This window comes from Monodelphis domestica, chromosome 3, assembly GCF_027887165.1.
Source record: "Monodelphis domestica isolate mMonDom1 chromosome 3, mMonDom1.pri, whole genome shotgun sequence".
Taxonomy (NCBI): Eukaryota; Metazoa; Chordata; class Mammalia; order Didelphimorphia; family Didelphidae; genus Monodelphis; species Monodelphis domestica.
Window position 1 is genome coordinate 482,914,200 of NC_077229.1, and position 13,013 is coordinate 482,927,212.

Consider the following 13,013-nt stretch of genomic DNA (forward strand, 5'->3'; position numbering starts at 1 on the left):
CCACCAGAATTTGTTATTAGAAAGGCAGAGGAACTCAGAACCAGCTGCTCCCCTCCCCTACCCCCCTCCCTTCCTTGACATTTCCCCATCCCCTCCCCTGCCCCTCTGTCCAGCAGCCTAATAGGAGCACACAGAGAGTAAGGTGGGTGGCTCATAAGTGGCAGAACACTTGGGCCACTCCCCTTCCTCTCTATACTCACTGAGGACATTCTTCACTTTACCTGTTCCTTCGCCCAGCAGTGCAATGGGAGCACTTCCTACTTCCTCTGTATGTGGCAGAGGGGGCAGGGCATACCCAGCATGTGGTGGTGGGGAGAGGCACAGCAGGCTGTTTGGGGGGGAGGCACAGCACTTCATCTCTAAAAGGTTCACCATCACTGGACTAGGGTATTCTAAAAATACCATACATGCTGGGTTTTTTTTAATGAACTAAGTTGATCAGATTTAAGATGAGTTACTTATTAACAATATTGCTCACTTTCTAAAGAAGTTCTTTTCCTGTTGAGGAATTGAAATAGCCACTGAATACTTTTTGCAAATTTGGCAACAGAAACATTCAGCCTTTGGGGAGAATTAGGCATGATTCTAAAGTCAATGAGCAGCACTTTAGATCAAGAATAACTTCTCATGATGACAGGTTTGTTGTATCTAGCTGACAAAATTTGTGATCATTTTAAGCAATAACCTCAGAGAATTTGTGATTGAATCAGTATCTACTAAATCAATATCTTGGAGAGATTAAAAAAAAGTTATTTAAGTATACATTTGTTGGAGATATTTATGGCTCCTGATTATCCTCTGAGAAAAAGTAGACAGATTAGAGCAGTTTTGGTGAACCTTTTAGAGATCGCATGCCCAAACTACACCTTCAAGCCACAGGTGGGTGCCCCCCCCCCCATTACCCCAGAGAGCAGAGGGAGGGAAGAAGTGCTCAAACTGAGGGGTGGGGCATGCAACATATGTCCTCAAGCATGGTGGAGAGGGCAAACAGCATGCATGCCTCATCCTTACCAACATAGGATGAGAGAAATTTCTGTGTAAAGAAATCTTCTTTGGGATTTTCCCACATCTGCTTCAAGCTCTGCCAAATGGAGGATTCTATGAAAATTTTAAGGTCTTCCAATGTCAAGGTACCCAGTACTATCCAAGAACCCACATCTAGGATTATAGGGAACCCTTTTAGGTAACAAATTCTGCAGCAACCCAACCTTTTAATCCTATAGGGGTTCCACCAGAGATTACCCAGAGAGAACCAAACACCTGGGGAGAGTTCTCCCCAAAATATTCACAAACTCTGAGCAAAGACTGAAAATCTGTCAGATCCATTGGCAGGATATTCATATGTGAGACCTATGAATACTTAATAGTGTTTGTCTTGTGCAAAACACACATAATTTAGAGAAGGCAAAAACTATGTCTCTAGATGTACACCCAGAACATCTTGCCCCCTATTTTACATAGCATGCTTACCCCAAAGCAACCCTCTCCTGCAAGAGAACTGAATTCAAATCAATATCATAATTGCCATAGATTTATTTCCCATGCCAGTGGTTTCCCAGAGAAATACATCCTTTCCTTACCACTACTTCCCTATATGTATTCTCTTCTCATTAGAACATAATCTTTTTGAGGACAGCTGGCTCTAATTATTCTATTTGTAGCCACAGCACTTAGCACAATTCTTGGCATTTAGTGCTTAATAAAGACATTTCATTCATTTATTCACTCCATACCCTCAAAAAGCTTTGTAAATGGCGGTGGGGCAGGGAGAGGGGGGGAAGAGGATATAAGAAAGAAATTTAGATAAGTAACCTCTCATTTGTATTAGCTTAAGAATCTTGTAGCTGTATGATTTGTGGTAAGAATAGTCTCAGACCCAGCTGTGTAACCCTGGGCAAGTCACTTGACCCCCATTGCCTAGCCCTTACCACTCTTCTGCCTTGGAGCCAATACACAGTATTGACTCCAAGACGGAAGGCAAGGGTTTTTAAAAAAAAAAAAAAGAATAGTCTCAGACAAGAGTAACCAGGTTAAGAATATAGTCCCAGGATAATACTTGAATTACAATTTCAAGCGTGTGTATTGTTATAGTTACTTTAAGTGTATGTTGCCATTTTAATCATAGGTGAATTACGCTGTTAATCCTAGGTGTTTGAATCTATTTTTATAATGTACTTTACATCAAACTAATTCATGTAAGAGGCTACAGGGACCAGGTCACCCAAAGGTCTTGGAGAACTGAAGCCTTACAGGCCAGGGACCCTCAGAGGGCTCAGGGTGGTTGGGATGTACTATGTGAAGAATGTCCTGCAAGGAAGTTCAGGTTAAAAGTGTTTTGACTTGTCTATGATCTACAAGTCACTATTACTCACGTCAAGAGTGACCCCTGTAAGTCTTCATCCCCACTCTGTAAGTTCCTCTTTTTGCTTTTAAAAACCTATGAATGTCAATGATCAGGGTCTTAGATTCAACTGGGGAATGTGTAGATCTCTGGCCCTGTGGTTTCTCTGTCACAATAAAGCTGATCTTTGCTGAGAAGGGTCTCCTAGCACTTGTACTGGAAGGAATACATACTGTACATAATAAGTCAAACCAGAAATATTTCTTGAGCAATTCAACATTTTTAAAAAAACTGATTTTTATTGATCATTTTTCTTTATATTACCTAAAATTTCTCAGTACCATTTCCTTTTCCCCTTCCTTGGGAGCCATTCTATAGAACAATTTTTTTTAAAGAAAAAGAGGGAAAAAATAATCAGCAAAACTTTTCAGTACATTAAAAAAAATCTGAAAATCCATGAAACTTCTACTTGTGCAAAGGAGTGGAGTTGGGGTATCTTCTCATATTTCCATTTTGGGGCTATGATTTTTAAAAAATTTATTAAAAACTTGCTACATGCTAGTCCTACAGCTGAAAAGGCTTGCCTTTACAAAAGCAGTAATCAATTAGTCAACAAATATTTACTAAATACTTACTATGTGCCTGGTACTATGTTAAGTGCAGATACAAAGACAAAAATGAAACAGTCTTTGCCCTCAAGTTACTTACATTTTATTGAGAGAGACATTATGTGTGTGTGTGTATGTGTATATATATATATGCTGCTGTTGAGTCATTTCAGTCCTGTCTGATTCTGCATGACCCCATTTGGCATCTTGGCAAATATCTTGGCAAAGATAGTGGTTTACCATTTCCTTCTCTAGTTCATTTTACAGATGAGGAAACTGAGGCAGACAAAAGTTAAGTGATTTGCCCAGGGTTACACAAGTGTCTGAAACAAGATTTAAACTCGTCTTCCTGACTCTAGGCTGGGTGCATCCACTGTGCCACCCCAGCTGCCTTTAAGGGGGAATACCTAGTAGAAAAGCATAGAGATGGGAAATGCAGAGTTGATATGAGTAGCAGTAAGGCAATTAACTTAATGTTATTCATTTTTTTCACAAATATTTGTGGAGTAGGTTTTAAAGATGAGGAAAACTGGGGTCAGAGTCACCCAAAATACTTGTTCAAGGTCACAGGCATAGTAGAAAAGCAGAGCTAGGGCACAAAGATGAAGTTTTTAGTCTCAAAACTAATCAGCATATATTACTATTTGGATATACAAATCTAATTTTTTTTTGTTTCATTTTATTTAGTAGATAAAGACTATCTGTTGGGAGAAAACATTTGGCATTCATTAGGCTCCAAAAGTTGGGAATGAGGACAAACAATTTTTCTAGCTGTGCAATGAATCATGGTTTTAGTTTAATGTTATAAAGTATAATAATACTTCAGTTTTTAACTCTTCAGTTGTCAGAAACTTTTGAGGAATATCATAATGACTTAAACAGATTATGTATTTGGTATTAAACAGATGTTGGGGTTGGAAAATGGGGAAAGGTAAGAAATCTAACCAATATAGACCAGAAGGATCAAGGTACAGTTCTGTTTATAATATAACATTTCCCATGTCTCCAAAACTCAGAAAAAAAAAGCATCCAGGAGGAGAAGTTGGTCAGTTATATCAAAAGCAGTAGATAGGTTCAGAAGGCTAAGGAATGAGAAAAGAATATCATATTGGACAATTAAGAAAAATTAAATGAAGAAATCAATCCCTATTAAATTTCTCTATTCCAGTCTGGTGAAATGTTATAAAATACTAATTTTGTTATCTAATTAACATTTTGACCATAAGCATTCCATCTATGTTTTCTTCAAGTCATTGATAAAAATGGTGTACAGAACAGGACCAAGATCAGAGCCTTGTGTGATACTCTTATCTTGCTTTAGATCAGTGGGGTGGAGCTTAAATAGAAGATGATCTCTTCAAGGTACATGTTGACTTAGAAAACCACAAATTTACATTATCCATGTCATATTGTATTTTTAGGCAGCTACACGGCACTGTGGATGGAGTGCCAGGCCTAGAGTCAGGAAGACCAGGGTTCAAATCTGGCCTCAGAAATTAAACAGATGTATGATCCTGGGCAAGTCACTTACTTTTGTTTTATCTCAGTTTCCTCATCTGTAAAAGAACAAATCGCTTCTTTAATTTTGCAAGAAAAACACAAAAAAGGGGTTGTGAAGAATTGAACATGCCTGAAAAATGACTGAATGACAACAAAAAAAGAATTTTACTTTTCTACTGCAAGCTCAAATGAAATAATTATATAACATGCTCCGTAAACTTAAAGTATCATATAAATTGCTATTATTAAATATTCAATACTATTATGGACAGTGGGGAACCACATTATAATTTTTTAAATTAAAATTAGTCTGGTAGTTTATGGATTACAAATGCTTTATTCTCTATATCATGTACTTAAAAACACATGGAAAGATGGTCAAAGTAAACATGAAGTAACCTGTTTTATTTTTTTATACTCAAGAAATTTATATATTATATATTTTAATAGTCAAGAAACATTATTACATATATAGGAATCATTAGATTACAGAGTTGTTAGAGGGGAGTACAATACAATGCTAGAAGAAAGAATAAAAATATGGCATGAAATTAAACGACGACAACTCTGATAACTAGGGAATTGGATATGAATGGACAAAAGTATCTCTGAAGATTACTGTATAGATAAAATATTTGTAAACTATTATTACCATTATAGTTGTTACTGCATCTACTGCTACTAGAGGCAGTTGGTGATACAGTAGATAAGAGTACTGGGTCCAAAGTTTGGAAGACTTGAGCATAAATCCAGCCTCAGACACTATGTGAACTTACAGGAATCACTTAATTGCTGTCTGCCTTAGTTTTCTCAACTGTAAAATAGCGATAATAGCACTCACTTTCTAAGGTTGTCATAAATATCAAAGGAGAGGCTATCTGTAAAGCACTAAGCACTGTGTTTGGTACACAGTAGGTGCTATATGTATACTTATTCTCTTTATTACTATCTGTGTGATCTTGGGCAAGTGACTTAACTTCTTTGGGCCTATTTTCTCATTGTAGGAAGTGAAGGGCATAACTAGCTTTTTAGGATCTGTCTGGGTATCATTTTAGTTCTGTGTTTCTTTCCTTTCTATATAAAATTCTCATGAGTATTTTTCCAAATCAGTCATAGGAATCCTTGATAAGGCTTTCAGAAAGGAAAGGTGGCTTTTACTTCTGGTCTCCCACTGCAGACCACATCTTTAACATCCTACAATTAACTGAAAGATGTAGAGAATATAACTCCCTACTGTACTTACTGTTTGTGGACTATAAAAAAGCATTTGATATGTTAGAGCTAAACACTGCCTCCAAAAAGTGTACTCCAATGCTGTGCCTAATTTCCTCCAAGAAGTGGCTTCCCATGCACGCTTGTTTATACAAGATTTCTGAAAAATACAACAGAAATAATCATGTTCAATGAGTCTTTAATCATTTATATCAGATAAAGCATAGAATAGGAAAATGTCACTGGTCATAAGTTTTTACCACTGCCAGGGTTTGAGTTAAGGAGGGATTCTTTGGAGTGAAGTCCTCCAGGTGCTACTGGTTTTAGATGACATTGCCTGGAACACTACAGAGGAAGATATATAATAACTTCAGAGAGGAAAATCTAATTATCTAAGCAGAAAAAAAACATGTGCATGACAAAACATCTATTGTTTGAAATATATGTCATTGAATGGACAATTATGGAGTTTACCAATCATATGTATTCTGAAAAGATACTGCAAATGGATGACATGTTGGACCTGGAATAAACAGAAGAATAGATTACATCATCTTAGGAAGTTGCATAGTTCATTTCTTGATTACAAACTTCTAGAAACAGAATCTCATCTTCTTCATGCCAATATTACATGGCTGTGAAACTTGGAAAACTAGTCTCCAAATAATTAAAAATGATTACCACCCAGAAGGCAATGGAAAGGTATATGGTATGAGTGAGAAAGATGGGATGGTCTCATCAAAAGTGGGAGGAATAACCTGTGTGCTGCAAAGGTATCCTCACAATATCAGAAGACTCTAGCATGTTTGAGTAACCCCTAAGTTAAACTTGTAGGAGGACATGAAGAAGCCTGGCACAAAATGGATAGGGTTGGATAGGTTGTGATCTGTATTGTTGGAAAGAATACTGGCACTGATGAGATCACAGACATATTTTAGTAAACTGGTGAAAATTCAACATAATTAAAAAATTGTTATTAAGAGAACTATTTGAAAAGCACTATTAAGACTTTAGTTAGGAAATCAATGGCCTATGTGTAAAGTGACAAATGTTTTGACAGGAGAACCAAAAAAATTTAGAGGACTATGGAAAGGATTTGATGATGGAAATGGAGAGAATAGGAATGGTACAAGAAATCCTCAGGATCTGTACGTTTGCTTGTGAGGGGGCTCTCTCTACCCTTCCATAGTTTCTCATCATTTGTAATTATTGCTCATGCTTTACCATAAATACAGCGGCCCAATATAAAAGAAACTTCCCTGTGGTTCTTTAGTATTGTGTCATTAATATACATATATTTTAAACCCTTACCTTCCACCTTAGAATCAATACTACATATTGGTTTCAAGGCAAAAGAGTAATAAGGACTAGGCAATGGGGGTTAAGTGACTTGCCCAGGGTCACACACAGCTGGGAAGTGTCTGAGCCAGATTTGAACCTAGGACCTCCCATCTCTAGGCCTGGTTCTCAATCCCTCATATATATTCTTTTTTTTTTTAAATAAACCCTTACCTTCCGTCTTGGAGTCAATATTGTGTATTGGCTCCAAGGCAGAAGAGTGGTAAGGGCTAGGCAATGGGGGTCAAGTGACTTGCCCAGGGTCACACAGCTAGGAAGTGGCTGAGGCCGGATTTGAACCTAGGACCTCCCGTCTCTAGGCCTGGCTCTCAATCCACTGAGCTACCCAGCTGCCCCCCCCTCATATATATTCTTGATATTCTTTTAGATATTTTCTTGCCATATAATAATTGATGATATTCTCCAGCCATTCGTATTATGTTTCTTTCCATTGTTCTTTGGGCTTAAAGTTTTAAATTTTTCCAAGATTGATATTCTGTGAATCAGAACTATATATTATAACTAAATACAGATATTAAAGAGATGGACTTTTACAAATGGCAGCAGTGAGACAGTGAATTCACTGGAAAATTTCCCAAAGAAAAATGAGTCCTATTTTCCCCTTCTATTTAAATCTTTTCCGGTTAATTTTCCATCTGCAACTTGTCAAAGATACAGCTGACTGACTTCATTCAGTGAGTTTGCTGTTCTTTCCATTCTATAATCTGAGCCTTTTTGTCCACTTACATTTTCCAAGTGTGGATGGAAGGTGGTTGGATCATTTTCCATTGCATTACTGTGGATTTTAATTTACTAAAGAAGTTCTGTTGTGTGTTCTGGAGGCTTGATTCAATGCATACAATTTTATTGGCAAATAGGAATGTTTAGGGAACTAATCAGTAGTCATTACATAACTTATATGATGCTGGGAAATATCTTTAGTATCCGGATCTGTCTTTTTCTTTAGCATTTCACCTGATGCCACTGTTCATTTTATATAAATATATCTCTTCTGTCACATCTACTATGGAATCCTCTATAATTCTAAGTCATATGTGGCATACCTTGAGGATAATTTTCAAGGCTGTATTTCAATTTTCCAAGTTAATTGCATCCTTAAAATAAACAAATGGAGGGAGTTTGTACTTTCCAATCAACCATATGACATTAGTGATCTGCTATAGAAAATAATCTATGGATGCTGTCTTTTAATCTATGAATAGTTTTGTTGAAAATGCCCTTGAAATTTAAATAAAGTCTGTAGGCTGTTAATTTTCAATATCTGCTATTTTTTTTGGTGGTATAAAATATTTGTTTTTATTTAAAAATAATTCTTCTCTTTGAGAAATCTTTAAAATTAATCTCTGGTTCTTTTAAATTTAAAAGTTCTTTGGCACAGTTTCCCATATGTACTTGATCTGATCTAGTTGTTCTTTCTGGCTTTACCTTTGAGGAAATAGAAATATTATTTTTTTAAAAATACTGTTTTGATATTCTGTAGGTTTTCTGATCTGTTGGATCCCTTGTCCTTGTCCAGAGGGATCATTTCAAACAACTATAGCTGAGAAAATACCTTTTTCTATTTCTTGGCAGAAAAGGAACAGTTGGGAAGGAAGAGTCCTTGTTCCTATGGCCATGGTTGTTGAGATGGGGAAGAAGGGCAAAGTAGTTTTCTGGTCTTCCTCAATTGACACTTCTTAAAATGTATTAATGTTGTTATTCATGGCTGTTATCAATATACAATCATTTGCTGATACCTATATGTGGTCAAGACTGTGTCAGATTCTGGGAACAAAAGAGGAAAATAGTTTCTGTCATCAAGAAGCTTAAATTTTACATGGAGAAACAATAGGTATTTATAAAATTAGATATGAGATATGTAAAATATGTATAAGGAACTTTTTTGGGGGGAGAGGGTTCTACTTTTATATTGTTATTGTTCAGTCCTTTCCGTCTGGCTCTTCATGACCCCACTTTGGGTTTTCTTGACAAAGGTATTAAAAGTGGTTTGCCACTTCCTTCTTTAGCTCATTTTTTACAGATGAGGAACTGAGGCAAACCTACATGATTCACCCAGGGCAGCATAGCTCGCCCAGGGCTGCATAGCTCATAAGTACTAAGACTGTATTTGCACTCAGAAAGATGAGTCTTCTTGACTTTAGGCACCACACTGTTCACTAATGCCCAATTCTCTTATTAATATTGTAGTATTCTTGAGCTAAATGGGTTTAAAGGCTGGCCAGGAAACATGACCACTGTATTGTTTTATAGGAAAATTAAATACAGCGTCTAACCAACCAATTTAGAGATGAACATTTAGAACACAACCTGTTTTTAAGTTCCAGCCTTTTTGAATACAAGTCTTGACTCCCCTATTAAATAGTAAGTTCAGAGGCACTGGGTAGCATGGTAGATAGAACACTGTGCCTAAAGTTAGGAAATCCTGAGTTCAAATTCAGCTTTAGATATTTATTTGTAAGCTGAATGACCCTGAAAAAGTCACTTAAAAAGTCATTTAACCTTTGCCTCAATTGTAAAATGGGGCTAATGATGGCACTTATATTCTAGGGTTGTTAAGATCAAATGTGATTTTTTGCAAAAAGCACTTAATACAGAGCTTAGTACCTAGTAGATGCTATATAAATGTTTATTCTCCTACCTTTCTTTCTACAATACTATATATTTCTTTTTTTTGAAACTGTTTTATAAATTTTGATATTTTTATTATAAAATTTCTTTTATTATCCCTCTCTTTTTTCCTCAAAGGGAGCCATCAAATATAATGAAGAATATTTTTTCAAACAAAAAAAAGGAAAAACCCCAGCAAAATCAAAAATGAAAAAAAAAGTCTGAAAATATATGCAATGTACTACTATGGACTTTCCACCTTTAGAAAGGAGTGGGGTGTGAGTGTCTTCTAATATTCTTTGAATCTAAAAAAATTAATTTTTGATTGTTTTACACTATTGTAGTCATAGTATGGATTGTTTTCTTGGCTCTGCTTCCCTTACATCAGATTGTGTAATGCCATGTTTATCTGTATTTATCATATTGATCATTTTTTGTTTCACAATAATATTCCATTACATTCATGTACCACAATTTAACCATTACAATCAATGGACATGTACTTTGTCATTTATTTCTTTTGTATCTCTTAGAACACGTACACAACAGTGTTATGTGGTTAACAGAATGTCAGGGCTAGAGAGGGTTCTTGGAGATGATCTAGTTCAAGACCCTTATTTTTTAGAAAAGGAAAGTGTTTTTAGTTTGGAGTAACAGTGACATGATAAATCTGGGCTCATATAGGCAATAGGTACATAATGTATTAATTTGAATGAGAATATTTCCCCCTCATTATTCTTTGATGGTTTGATAGTGCTAAGGAAATTTGGATTCAATGAAGATATAAACATATGGATCTTTACAGCTCTAAAAAGTCCATGACTTTAGCACCTAGGCTGTAATCAAATGGTGCTTTTAATAGGGTTACACTACCTCTAAATCTCACCTCCCATTTATTTACTTATATTGTTAAGGTCCAGGATTTCACCCACCACCATGGAAGTTCACGAACAATGCAAACAGGCAGAGAAAGGCCATTTATTGAACTGATATGTGCATCAGTGGGAACCTCTATCATCAGAGTTCCGAGTTGCTTCTGACAGGCTGGGCTTTTTATACTTTTCTGTAGACACCTTATCTACTATACACCATCCTTGGAATTTTGCCTGCATGTATGGCTCTTATCAGCTTCCTACTATTCTTGTAACGTTGACAATTCTATATTGTTGGGGTCTTCCTGGCCTGTTGTTTGACATATTTATTGGGGTCCTCCTGGCCTTTATCTGGTACCTACTGCAGCTGGCGGTTTGGCATATTTATGGTTCTGACAAGTTTCTCAAGGCTGACCAGCTCATTAGGCCTTCCTGCTAGGATTTGGCATATTTACAGTTCTGATAGGTCAGCTTGTTAGGCCTTCCTGTTTTCTCAAGTTTGGCCATTTTCCAGCCTCCCTCATTATGCATACTCTAAATTCCCTACCTGCACCTATTCAGTTACCTGAATAAAAATTTCATTTTCAGCCTGGACCTTTAAGAAACTTAAATAACATGCCAAAGATCATTGAGCAAATTATTATCAGAACTCATGACTAGAATTTAGCTTTCCTGAATACTACTAGTCCAGTGCCTTTTTGTCTATATCCCTATTAGTAAAAATCAAAAGGCAGAGGAAAGTAAAGCAAGATGAAGTAAAGAATATATAATAATAGCTCACTTTTATGTAATGCTTTCTGGTTTACAAAATATATTTCTCATACCAACTCTGTGAAGTAATGTTTCTCTAGAAAGAACTTAAAACAACTATTCAACTACTGATGATTAGTCATAGGTTGCTTGGGCCAAAGGTCCTTTCCTTGATTATCAAACATTCCCTCATATTTAGTTAGGCATGTCATCTTAGCCTTTCCATATCCGGATCCTATCCTACAATACCTCTGGAATGGCCATTCAATCATTAGTCCTTCAAATTAGACTTGTGTTCTCCTACTGGAAATGACTGTTTTTTGCATTTAACTTTTCATTTACTGTTACTTTTTTTCAAATGGAATGCCAGCTCCTTGAAGGCTGAAGCTGCTTCTTTTTTGCCTCTAAATTTCCAGTGCCTAGCACAGTACCTGGTTTACAGTAGGCCATTAATAACACCTGCTGAGTTGAAATGAATGATGATATTATCTTTGTATACCCAGAGTAGGAGTCTTTAAAATTAAAAAAGAAAAAACACCAAAAAATGAATAATTGGTTCAAGTTCTTTCTTTTTAAAAAAATTCATTTTTAAGAATTCTAAACTTATCAAATAAAGCAAACATTTTCTTATGCATTGGGGAACAGGAGTGCAATGATCATTTAACAGCTAATACTAAGAGTTATTCTCCAACATATCAATCAATGGTCAAAAGATTTGAAAATAATCAAAAGAGGTAATAGATGGGTAAGTTCTTTCTACAGAATTAGCATTACCTACTTTACAGAGTTGGTATGAGAAATGTACTTTGTAAACGGCAAAGTACCATACAAACCTCAACTATGATTCATTTGCTCCACTGTAACTATTCTGACACTTCATCAAGGAATGAAAGTTGTTCTGCTTGATCACATGGGTCGGTGGGGCTATGACTGGGAAAGACTCTAAAAGATCACCCTAGTGCAAATATTAATAATGGGTCTTGATCAATGACATGTTAAACCCAGTGGAATTCAGCGTCAGATACGGGAGGAACTGGGAAGGGAAGGAACATGAGTTTTGTAACCATGGAAAATTATTCTAAATCATCTAATTAAATAAAATTTAAAAAAATAAAATTAAAAAGGAATGGAAGTTATCTTCGAATTTTCCAAAATTATTTTAGACAAATATAAACTTTCAAATTTGACATCTACAATTGCTTCCAGTATACGTCTTTTCTGTGGAATACAACTTAGTTTGGAGAGGCTCCTCTAACTATAAGATAATTTCTTTGGGCCTCAGGAACTCCTGAAGACAATTTTCAAAGAGAAAAGAAGGGGCTGTTGATTAGCAAAGAGGCTGCCCAAATCGGCGAAATCAGGGAATTCACAAGAACTGATTAGCGTACATTTTTGTTCTCCCTTCCCCATCCCTCATACCTACAGAGATCCTAGGCTACACCCATTAACCCGGGGGGTTCATCCTGCCGGACTTGGTCCTGACCCCAGTCAGTCGGCAGGCTGCCGTTCCGGGAACAGTGAAGGGGCGAGGAGAGAAAAGCGAAATGGCACTGAAACCCAGCCAAGCCCTTGTTAGGTGGCCCAGGCCCCGCCCACCTTTCTTCCTCTAGTTTCCGTAGGTCGGTCGCCGGCTTAGTTCATTCACGGTCTTGGGAAAACGGGCGTATATTTTTTTAAAATTTTTCTTCTTTCCCTCAGGGTCAGTCAGCCGCTGGGAGTCCAGGCTCAGGCGCCCGGCCACCGAGCTTCCCGGTCCCTAAGCAA